The sequence below is a fragment of the Narcine bancroftii genome, unplaced genomic scaffold, assembly GCF_036971445.1.
Source record: "Narcine bancroftii isolate sNarBan1 unplaced genomic scaffold, sNarBan1.hap1 Scaffold_163, whole genome shotgun sequence".
NCBI classification, from domain to species: domain Eukaryota; kingdom Metazoa; phylum Chordata; class Chondrichthyes; order Torpediniformes; family Narcinidae; genus Narcine; species Narcine bancroftii.
In genome coordinates this window covers 1,382,877-1,395,149 of record NW_027211898.1, presented here as the reverse complement: position 1 = coordinate 1,395,149, position 12,273 = coordinate 1,382,877, and positions in this window count along the sequence as shown.

Genomic DNA, 12,273 nt, shown 5'->3' with positions numbered 1-12,273 from the left:
TTGCTATCCTGTTTGGAAGACCCCTATTTTGTTTAAACCTGTTTTGTTTAAACTTGTTTAAACCTTCCTCACATTCCATGATCCCTTCTCCCTGATATACCCATCATACTTCATTCTTAATTAGCACTTACTTTACTCCTCACTTTCCAGTATCCCTTACACCACCTTCTTCCTCTACATATCCAACCCCAATCTTTTTGTCCACCAATTCCACCCCCCACCTTCTTCCCCTCCCTATCCAACCCCCTTTTTGTCATCCAATTCCACCTCCCAACTTCTTCCCCTCCCATTCCATCCCTACACTCTTCCCCTCACCATTCTCTCCCACACTTCTTCCCCTCCACACCCACCCCCAACTTCTTTCCCTCCTATTCCACCCACCACCTTCTTCCCCTCCCCATTCCACCACCACCCACTTCCCCTCCATACCCACCCCCACATTTTCACCCTCCCCACCCACCACCTTCTTCCTTCCCCACCTACCACCTTCTTCCCTCCCCACCCACCACCTTCTTCCCTCCCCACCCACCACCTTCTTCCCTTCCGATCCAGCCCCCAACTATTCCCCTCGCCATCAACGCCCCACCTTCTTCTCTCCCAACCAACTCCCACCTTCTTCCCCACCCCATTCCACCCACACCTTCTTCCCTTCTGATTCCACCCAGCCCCTCCCCATTCTTCCCCCAACTTCTTCCCCTCCCCATTCTTCCCCAACTTCTTCCCCTCCCCAATCTTCCCCCTACATCTCACCCTCCACAACCACCCCCTCATTTCACCCCTCCTCATCCTCCCCCCCACTTTCTTCCCCTCCCCATCCTCCCCCACCTTCTTCCCCTCTCCAGTCAAAACCCACATTCTTCCCATCTCCACCCACCCCACACCTTCTTCCCTCCCCAACCCCACCTCCTTCCCCTCACATTCCACTGCCCACCTTCTTCCCCACCCCATTAACCCCCAACTTTCTTCTACTCCCTATCCACCCCCACCTTCTTCCACTCCCCATCCACCTCCAACCTCTTCCCCTCCCCACCCACCACCCACCTTTTCCCACTCCCCACCCATCCCCACATTCTTCCCACTGCATTCACCCCTGACCTACTTCCCACCACCCACCATATTCCCCTCCCCATCCACCCCAATCTCCTTCCCCCATCCACTTACATACTTTACCTCCCAACCGAACGCCCACCTTCTTCCCAACCCACCCACCTGCCACCATCTTCCCGACCCATTCAACCAACTTTATCACCTCGCCATTCAAACCCCACCTTCTTCCCCTCCCCATAATCCCCTTCTTACACTCCCCACCACCACCACCCTCTTCCCGTCCCGATCTAACCCCAACTTCTTCCCCTCCCATTACAACCCACCCTCTTCCCCTTCCCATTCTCCCCATTCTCATCCCCAACACACCCACCCCCACATTTTTCCCTCCCCACACAGCACCCACATTCTTATCTACCCATCCACCCCCCACGTTCTTCTCCACATCCACCCAACAACTACTCCCCTCGCCACCCACCACCATCTACTTCCCTCCCCACCTACCCCCTATCAACTTCACTCCCAACCTACCCCCAACTTCTTCCCCTCCCCATCTAATTCCCACCTTTATCCCCTCCCCACCCACACAACTATTCAAATCGACACCCAGCCCCCCCCTTCTTCCCTACCTACCAAATGCCACCATCTTCCCTCCCCACCCATCCACCACCATCATCCCTTCCCTCCCACGCATCCCCCACTATCGTCCCACCCGAACTTCTTCCCCTCCCCACCTTCTACCCTCCCATTCCAACCCCAACTTCTTCCCTTCCCATTCTACCCCCAACCCTCTTCCCTTCCCCATTCCACCCCACTCTCTTCCCTTCCCATTCTCCCAACATCTACCCCTCCCCATTCCACCTCCACCTTCTTCCCCCTACCATTCCACACCCCACACTCTTACCTTCCCCATTCTACTACTGACCCTCTTCCCTCCCCATTTTCCCCACAACTTTTATCCCTGCCAACCAACCCCAACCTTTTCCACCCTCCTTATCCTCCCCCCAGCTTATTCCGTTCCCCATCCACCCACACCTTCTTCTCCTACCCACCTCCTCCCTACCCCACCACCTCCCCACCCTACCGCCCCCGACACTCCACCACCTCCCCACCGCCCCCCGCAAGGCCCCACACCCTACACCCCTCCTCCTGCCCATCGACCCCCCCACGCCTCCGCCTCCCCACCGCCCTCCCAACTGCCTCCCCACCCCACCTCGACACACCACCGACCCCCACACCCAACCATCTCCCCACCACCCGCCGCAACGCCCCCACACCCAACCGCCTCCACCCCACCGCCTCCCCACCCCACCACCTCCCCACCCCACCGCCCCCCACACACAACCACCTCCCCACCGCCCCCACACCCCACCACCTCCCCACCACCCCCCGCACTGCCCCAACACCCCACCGCCTCCCCACCCCACCGCCTCCCCACCCCACCGCCTCCCCACCCCACCGCCTCCCCACCCCACCGCCCCCCGCACCTCCACCACACCCAACCACCTCCACACCACCCCCTACACCCCACCTCCTGCCCATTGACCCCCCACCCCACTGCCTCCCCACCGCCTCCCCACCCCACCTCGACACACCATCACCTCCCCATCCCACCGACCCTCACACCCAACCATCTCCCCACCACCCCCTGCAACGCCCCCACACCCAACCACCTCCCCACCACCCCCCACACCCAACCACCCCCCCACCACCCCCCGTACCGCCTCAACACCCCACCACCTCCCCACCGCCTCCCCACCCCACCGCCCCCCACACCCAACCACCTCCCAACTGCCCCCACACCCAACTACCCCCACACCACCCCCTACACCCCACATCCTGCCCATCGACCCCACACCCCACCGCCTCCCCGTAACGTCACCACACCCCACCACCGCCCTACACACCACCTCCCCACCCCATCGCCCCCCCACACCCAAACATCTCCCCACCACCCCCCGCACCATCCCGACACCCAACCACCTCCCCACCACCCCCCATACCCCACCACCTCCCCACTGACTCCCCACCCCACTGCACCCGATACCCAACCACCTCCCCACCGCCCCCCACACCACCCCCACACACAATAAACCCATTGCCCCCCACACCCCACCACCTCCCCACCAAACCACCACCCCACCGCCCCGCCACCCCACCGCCCCACACCCCACCGCTTTCCCACCCGACCTCCCCCCACCCCACCTCCCCCCAGGCCACCTCCCCCTCAAGCCACCGACAACCCACCCCACCATCCCCCCACCGCCTCCCACCCCACCACCCCCCACACCCAACCACCTCCGCACCGCTCCCACACTCCACACGTCACCTCCGCCTCCCCACCCCACCACACCCCCACCCCACCGCCCTGCCACCCCACCGCCCTGCCACCCCACCGCCCTGCCACCCCACCACCCTGCCACCCCACCACCCTGCCACCCCACCACCCTGCCACCCCACCGCCTTGCCACCCCACGGCCCTGCCACCCCACCGCCCTGCCACCCCACCACCCCCAACCCCACCACCCCCAAACCCAACGCCTCCCCACCCGACATCCCCCCACCCCACCGACCCCCCAAGCCACAACCCCCACCCCACCTCCCCCCAAGCCACCGCCCACCACCCCACTTCCCCCTACCCCACCACCCCCTCCCACAACCAACCACTTCCCCACCGACCCCCACACAACCCCCACACACAATGAACTCCCCACTGCCCCCCACACCACACCACCTCCCCAACCCACCGCCCCCAACTCCACCGCCGCGCCACCCCACCACCTCCCAACCCACCACCTCCCCTCCGCACCGCCCCCACACCACACCACCTCCCCACCGCCCCCAAACCCCACCGCCCCGCCACCTCCCACCCCACCACCTCCCAACCCCACCGCCACCCACACCCAACCACCTCCCAACTGCCCCCACACCCAACCACATCCACACCACCCCTACACCCCACCTCCTGCCCATCGACCCCCCACCCCACCTCCCCCTCCCACAACCAACCACCTCCCCACTGACCCCCACACAACCCCCACACACAATGAACTCCCCACTGCCCTCCACACCACACCACCTCCCCACCCCACCGCCCTGCCACCCCACCACCCCACACCCCACCGCCACCCCACCGCCCTCCACACCACCTCCCCACCCCATCGCCCCCCACACCCAACCATCTCCCCACCACCCCCCCGCACCGCCCCGACAACCAACCACCTCCCCACTACCACCCCACACCCCACCACCTCCCCACTGACTCCCCACCCCATTGCACCCCTCACCCAACCACCTCCCCACCGCCCCCACACACAATCAACCCACTGCCCCCCACACCCCACCACCTCCCCACCAAACCCCCACCCCACCATCCCCCAACCCCACCGCCCTGCCACCCACCACCCCACACCCCACCGCTTCCCCACCCTACCTCCCCCCACCCCACCTCCCCCCAGGCCACCTCTCCCTCAAGCCACCGACAACCCACCCCACCAACCCCCCACAGCCTCCCACCCCACCACCCCCACACCACCACCCCCACACCCAACCACATCCCCACCGCCCCCCGTACCGTGCCCACACCCCACCGCCTCCCCACCGCCCTCCACACCACCTCCCCATCCCATCACCCCTCACACCCAACCATCTCCCCACCACACCCCTGCACCGCCCCGACACCCAACCACCTCCCCGCCACCACCCCACAACCCACCACCTCCCCAGACTCCCCACCCCACTGCACCCCACACCCAACCACCTCCCAACCGCCCCCACACACAATCAACCCACTGCCCCCCACACCCCACCACCTCCCCACCAAACCCCCACCCCACCATCCCCCAACCCCACCTCCCCCAGGCCACCTCCCCCTCAAGCCACCGACAACCAACCCCACCATCCCCCCACCGCCTCCCACCCCATCACCCCCACACCCAACCACATCCCCACCGCCCCCCGTACCGTGCCCACACCCCACCACCTCCCCGTACCACTGCCTCCCCACCGCCCTCCACACCACCTCCCCATCCCATCACCCACCACACCCAACCATCTCCCCACAAACCCCTGCACCGCGCCGACACCCAACCACCTCCCCACCACCTCCCCACCGACTCCCCACCCCACTGCCCCCCACACCCCACCACCTTCCCACCAAACCCCCACACCACCACCCCACACCCCACCGCTTCCCCACCCTACCTCCCCCCACCCCACCTCCCCCCAGGCCACCTCCCCCTCAAGCCACCGACAACCCACCCCACCACCCCCACACCCAACCACATCCACACCGCCCCCCCGTACCGTGCCCACACCCCACCACATCCCCGTACCACCGCCTCCCCACCGCCCTCCACACCACCTCCCCATCCCATCACCCCCCACACCCAACCACCTCCCCACCACACCCCACCACCTCCCCACCGACTACCCTCCCCACTGCCCCCCACACCCAACCACCTCGCCAACGCCCCCCACCCACCACCCCCCAACCCCACTGCCCCGCCACCCCACACCCCACCGCTTCCCCACCCGACCTCCCCCCACCCCACCTCCCCCCAGGCCACCTCCCCCTCAAGCCACCGACAACCCACCCCACCATCCCCCCACCGCCTCCCACCCCACCACCCCCACACCCAACCACATCCACACCGCCCCACCGTACCGTGCCCACACCCCACCACCTCCCCGTACCACCGCCTCCCCACCGCCCTCCACACCACCTCCCCATCCCATCACCCCCACACCCAACCACCTCCCCACCACACCCCACCACCTCCCCACCGACTACCCTCCCCACTGCCCCCCACACCCAACCACCTCGCCAACGCCCCCCACCCACCACCCCCCAACCCCACTGCCCCGCCACCCCACACCCCACCGCTTCCCCACCCGACCTCCCCCCACCCAACCTCCCCCCACCCCACCAACCCCCCAAGCCACAACCCCCACCCCACCTCCCCTCCAAGCCACCGCCCACCACCCCACTTCCCCCCACCACACCTCCCCCTCAAGCCATCAACCCCCCACCCCACCACCCCCCACACAATCCCCTTACACAATGAACTCCCCACTCCCCCCAACACCACACCACCTCCCCACCCCACTGCCCCCCAACACCACCGCCGCGCCACCCCACCACCTCCCACCCTCCCACCTCCCCACCGCCCTCCCCACCGCCCTCGGCACCGCTCCTCGCACCGCCCCCGGCGCCGCCCCCGGCGCCGCACCCGGCGCCGCCCCCGGCACCTCCCCCGGCACCGTCCCCACACTTCACCACATCATCTCTGCCTCCCCACCCCACCACCCCACCGCCCTTCCACCCCACTGCCCCCCACCCCACCGCCTCCCCACCCAACCTCCCCCCACCCCACCAACCCCCCAATCCACAAACCCCACCCCACCTCCCCCCCAAGCCACCGCCCACCACCCCACTTCCCCCCACCACACCTCCCCCTCAAGCCACCAACCCCCCACCCCACCGCCCCCCACACAATCCCCTTACACAATGAACTCCCCACTCCCCCCAACACCACACCACCTCCCCAACCCACCGCCCCCCAACCCCACCGCCCCGCCACCCCACCACCTCCCACCCTACCACCTCCCCACCGCACTCACCACTGCCCCCCGGCACCGCCCCCGGCACCGCCCCCGGCACCGCCCCCGGCACCGCCCCCGGCACCGCCCCCGGCACCGCCCCCGGCACCGCCCCCGGCACCGCCCACACATTCCACGACATCACCTCCGCCTCCCCACCCCGCCACCCCACCGCCCTGCCACCCCACCGCCCTGCCACCCCACCGCCCCCCACCCCACCGCCTCCCCACCCAACCTCCCCCCACCCCACCAACCCCCCAAGCCACAACCCCACCCCACCTCCCCCCAAGCCACCGCCCACCACCCCACTTCCCCCCACCACACCTCCCCCTCAAGCCACCAACACCCCACCCCACCGCCCCCCACACAATCCCCATACACAATGAACTCCCCACTCCCCCCCACACCACACCACCTCCCCATCGTCCTGCCACCCCACCCCACCGACCCCCCAAGCCACAACCGCCACCCCAAGCCACCGCCCACCACCCCACATCCCCCCACCCCACCGCCCCACACCCCACCGCTTTCCCACCCGACCTCCCCCCACCCCACCTCCCCCCAGGCCACCTCCCCCTCAAGCCACCGACAACCCACCCCACCATCCCCCCACCGCCTCCCACCCCACCACCCCCCACACCCAACCACCTCCGCACCGCTCCCACACTCCACACGTCACCTCCGCCTCCCCACCCCACCACACCCCCACCCCACCGCCCTGCCACCCCACCGCCCTGCCACCCCACCGCCCTGCCACCCCACCGCCCTGCCACCCCACCGCCCTGCCACCCCACCGCCCTGCCACCCCACCGCCCTGCCACCCCACCGCCCTGCCACCCCACCGCCCTGCCACCCCACCGCCCTGCCACCCCACCGCCCTGCCACCCCACCGCCCTGCCACCCCACCGCCCTGCCACCCCACCGCCCTGCCACCCCACCGCCCTGCCACCCCACCACCCCCAACCCCACCACCCCCAAACCCAACGCCTCCCCACCCGACATCCCCCCACCCCACCGACCCCCCAAGCCACAACCCCCACCCCACCTCCCCCCAAGCCACGGCCCACCACCCCACTTCCCCCTACCCCACCACCCCCTCCCACAACCAACCACCTCCCCACCGACCCCCACACAACCCGCACACACAATGAACTCCCCACTGCCCCCCACACCACACCACCTCCCCAACCCACCGCCCCCCAACCCCACCGCCCCGCCACCCCACCACCTCCCACCCTACCACCTCCCCACCGCCCTCACCACTGCCCCCCGGCACCGCCCCCGGCACCGCCCCCGGCACCGCCCACACACTCCACCACATCACCTCCGCCTCCCCACCCCGCCACCCCACCGCCCTGCCACCCCACCGCCCTGCCACCCCACCGCCCCCCACCCCACCGCCTCCCCACCCAACCTCCCCCCACCCCACCAACCCCCCAAGCCACAACCCCACCCCACCTCCCCCCAAGCCACCGCCCACCACCCCACTTCCCCCCACCACACCTCCCCATCAAGCCACCAACCCCCCACCCCACCGCCCCCCACACAATCCCCATACACAATGAACTCCCCACTCCCCCCCACACCACACCACCTCCCCATCGCCCTGCCACCCCACCCCACCGACCCCCCAAGCCACAACCGCCACCCCAAGTCACCGCCCACCACCCCACCGCCCCGCCACCCCACCGCCCCACACCCCACCGCATTCCCACCCGACCTCCCCCCACCCCACCTCCCCCCAGGCCACCTCCCGCTCAAGCCACCGACAACCCACCCCACCATCCCCCCACCGCCTCCCACCCCACCACCCCCCACACCCAACCACCTCCGCACCGCTCCCACACTCCACACGTCACCTCCGCCTCCCCACCCCACCACACCCCCACCCCACCGCCCCGACACCCAACCACCTCCACACCACCCCCCACCACCTCCCCACCGACTCCCCACCCCACTGCCCCACACACCAACCACCTCCCCACCAAACCCCCACCCCACCAGCCCCCAACCCCACCGCCCTGCCACCCCACCACCCCACACCCCACCGCCCTCCACACCACCTCCCCACCCCATCGCCCCCCACACCCAACCATCTCCCCACCACACCCCTGCACCGCCCCGACACCCAACCACCTCCCCACCACCACCCGACACCCCACCACCTCCCCAGACTCCCCACACCACTGCACCCCACACCCAACCACCTCCCCACCGCCCCCACACACAATCAACCCACTGCCCCCCACACCCCACCACCTCCCCACCAAACCCCCACCCCACCATCCCCCAACCCCACCGCCCTGCCACCCACCACCCCACACCCCACCGCTTCCCCACCCTACCTCCCCCCACCCCACCTCCCCCAGGCCACCTCCCCCTCAAGCCACCGACAACCAACCCCACCATCCCCCCACCGCCTCCCACCCCATCACCCCCACACCCAACCACATCCCCACCGCCCCCCGTACCGTGCCCACACCCCACCACCTCCCCGTACCACTGCCTCCACACCGCCCTCCACACCACCTCCCCATCCCATCACCCCCCACACCCAACCATCTCCCCACAAACCCCTGCACCGCGTCGACACCCAACCACCTCCCCACCACACCCCACCACCTCCCCACCGACTCCCCACCCCACTGCCCCCCACACCCCACCACCTTCCCACCAAACCCCCACACCACCACCCCACACCCCACCGCTTCCCCACCCTACCTCCCCCCACCCCACCTCCCCCCAGGCCACCTCCCCCTCAAGCCACCGACAACCCACCCCACCATCCCCCACCGCCTCCCACCCCACCACCCCCACACCCAACCACATCCACACCGCCCCCCCGTACCGTGCCCACACCCCACCACCTCCCCGTACCACCGCCTCCCCACCGCCCTCCACACCACCTCCCCATCCCATCACCCCCCACACCCAACAACCTCCCCACCACACCCCACCACCTCCCCACCGACTACCCTCCCCACTGCCCCCCACACCCAACCACCTCGCCAACGCCCACCCACCCACCGCCCCCCAACCCCACTGCCCCGCCACCCCACACCCCACCGCTTCCCCACCCGACCTCCCCCCACCCAACCTCCCCCCACCCCACCAACCCCCCAAGCCACAACCCCCACCCCACCTCCCCTCCAAGCCACCGCCCACCACCCCACTTCCCCCCACCACACCTCCCCCTCAAGCCATCAACCCCCCACCCCACCACCCCTCACACAATCCCCTTACACAATGAACTCCCCACTCCCCCCAACACCACACCACCTCCCCACCCCACTGCCCCCCAACCCCACCGCCGCGCCACCCCACCACCTCCCACCCTCCCCACCGCCCTCCCTCCCCACCGCCCTCCCTCCCCACCGCCCCCCCTCCCCACCGCCCCCCCTCCCCACCGCCCCCGGCACCGCCCCCGGCACCGCCCCCGGCACCGCCCCCGGCACCGCCCCCGGCACCGCCCCCGGCACCGCCCCCGGCACCGCCCCCGGCACCGCCCCCGGCACCGCCCCCGGCACCGCCCCCGGCACCGCCCCCGGCACCGCCCCCGGCACCGCCCCCGGCACCGCCCCGGCACCGCCCCCGGCACCGCCCCCGGCACCGCCCCCGGCACCGCCCCCGGCACCGCCCCCGGCACCGCCCCCGGCACCGCCCCCGGCACCGCCCCCGGCACCGCCCCCGGCACCGCCCCCGGCACCGCCCCCGGCACCGCCCCCGGCACCGCCCCCGGCACCGCCCCCGGCACCGCCCCCACACTTCACCACATCATCTCCGCCTCCCCACCCCACCACCCCACCGCCCTGCCACCCCACCGCCCCCCACCCCACCGCCTCCCCACCCAACCTCCCCCCACCCCACCAACCCCCCAATCCACAAACCCCACCCCACCTCCCCCCCAAGCCACCGCCCACCACCCCACTTCCCCCCACCACACCTCCCCCTCAAGCCACCAACCCCCCACCCCACCGCCCCCCACACAATCCCCTTACACAATGAACTCCCCACTCCCCCCAACACCACACCACCTCCCCAACCCACCGCCCCCCAACCCCACCGCCCCGCCACCCCACCACCTCCCACCCTACCACCTCCCCACCGCCCTCACCACTGCCCCCCGGCACCGCCCACGGCACCGCCCCCGGCACCGCCCCCGGCACCGCCCCCGGCACCGCCCCCGGCACCGCCCACACACTCCACCACATCACCTCCGCCTCCCCACCCCGCCACCCCACCGCCCTGCCACCCCACCGCCCTGCCACCCCACCGCCCTGCCACCCCACCACCCCCCACCCCACCGCCTCCCCACCCAACCTCCCCCCACCCCACCAACCCCCCAAGCCACAACCCCACCCCACCTCCCCCAAAGCCACCGCCCACCACCCCACTTCCCCCCACCACACCTCCCCCTCAAGCCATCAACCCCCCACCCCACCGCCCCCCACACAATCCCCATACACAATGAACTCCCCACTCCCCCCCACACCACACCGCCTCCCCATCGCCCTGCCACCCCACCCCACCGACCCCCCAAGCCACAACTGCCACCCCAAGCCACCGCCCACCACCCCACATCCCCCCACCCCATCTCCCTCTCAAGCCACCAACCCTCCACCCCACCGCCGCCCACACAACCCCCGCACACAATGTACTCCCCACTGCCCCCCACACCACACCACCTCCCCACCCCACCGCCCTGCCACCCCACCCCACCGACCCCCCAAGCCACAACCCCCACCCCACCTCCTCCCCAAGCCACCGCCCACCACCCCACTTCCCCCCACCCCACCCCACCTCAAGCCACCAACCCCCCACTCCACCGCCCCCCACACAACCCCCACACACAATGAACTCCCCACTGCCCCCCACACCACACCACCTACCCACACCACCGCCCCCCATCCCCACCGCCACCCCACCACCCCACCACCTCCCCACCGCCCTCCGCACCGCCTCCCCACCCTACTGCCCCCCCACACCCAACCATCTCCCCGCCGCCTCCCCACCGCCCTCCCCACCTTCTTCACTCCCCACCTTCCTCCATCCCCACCTTCTTCCCCTCCCCATCCAACTCCCACCTTTAACCCCTCTCCACCCACACACCAACTATTCAAATTGTCACCCAACCCCCACCATCTTCCCTCCACATTTTGACCACAACTTTTATCCCTGCCCACCCACCACCACCATTTTCCCCTCCTTATCCTCCCACCACCTTCTTCCCTTCCCCATCCACCCCCACCTTTTTCAAGTACCTACCCACCCCCACCTTTTTCAAGTACCCACCCACCCCCTCCTGCTTCCCACCGCCCCCCAACCCCAGCACCCTCCCACTCCATCGCCTCCCCACTTCATCGCCACCCCAACGCCCCCCCGACTCCACCACCTCGCCAACCCACCACCTCCCCTCCCCACCTCCTTCCCTCCCCACCACTTCCCCTCCCCACCTTCCTCCTTCCCCACCTTCTTCCCCTCCACATCCAACTCCCACCTTTAATCCCTCCCCACCCATACACTCTATTCAAATCGTTACCCAACCCCTACCGTCTTCCCTCCCCACCCATCCACCACCATCATCGCTCCCCATCCACACCACCCTTCACTCACACGCATCCCCCACCA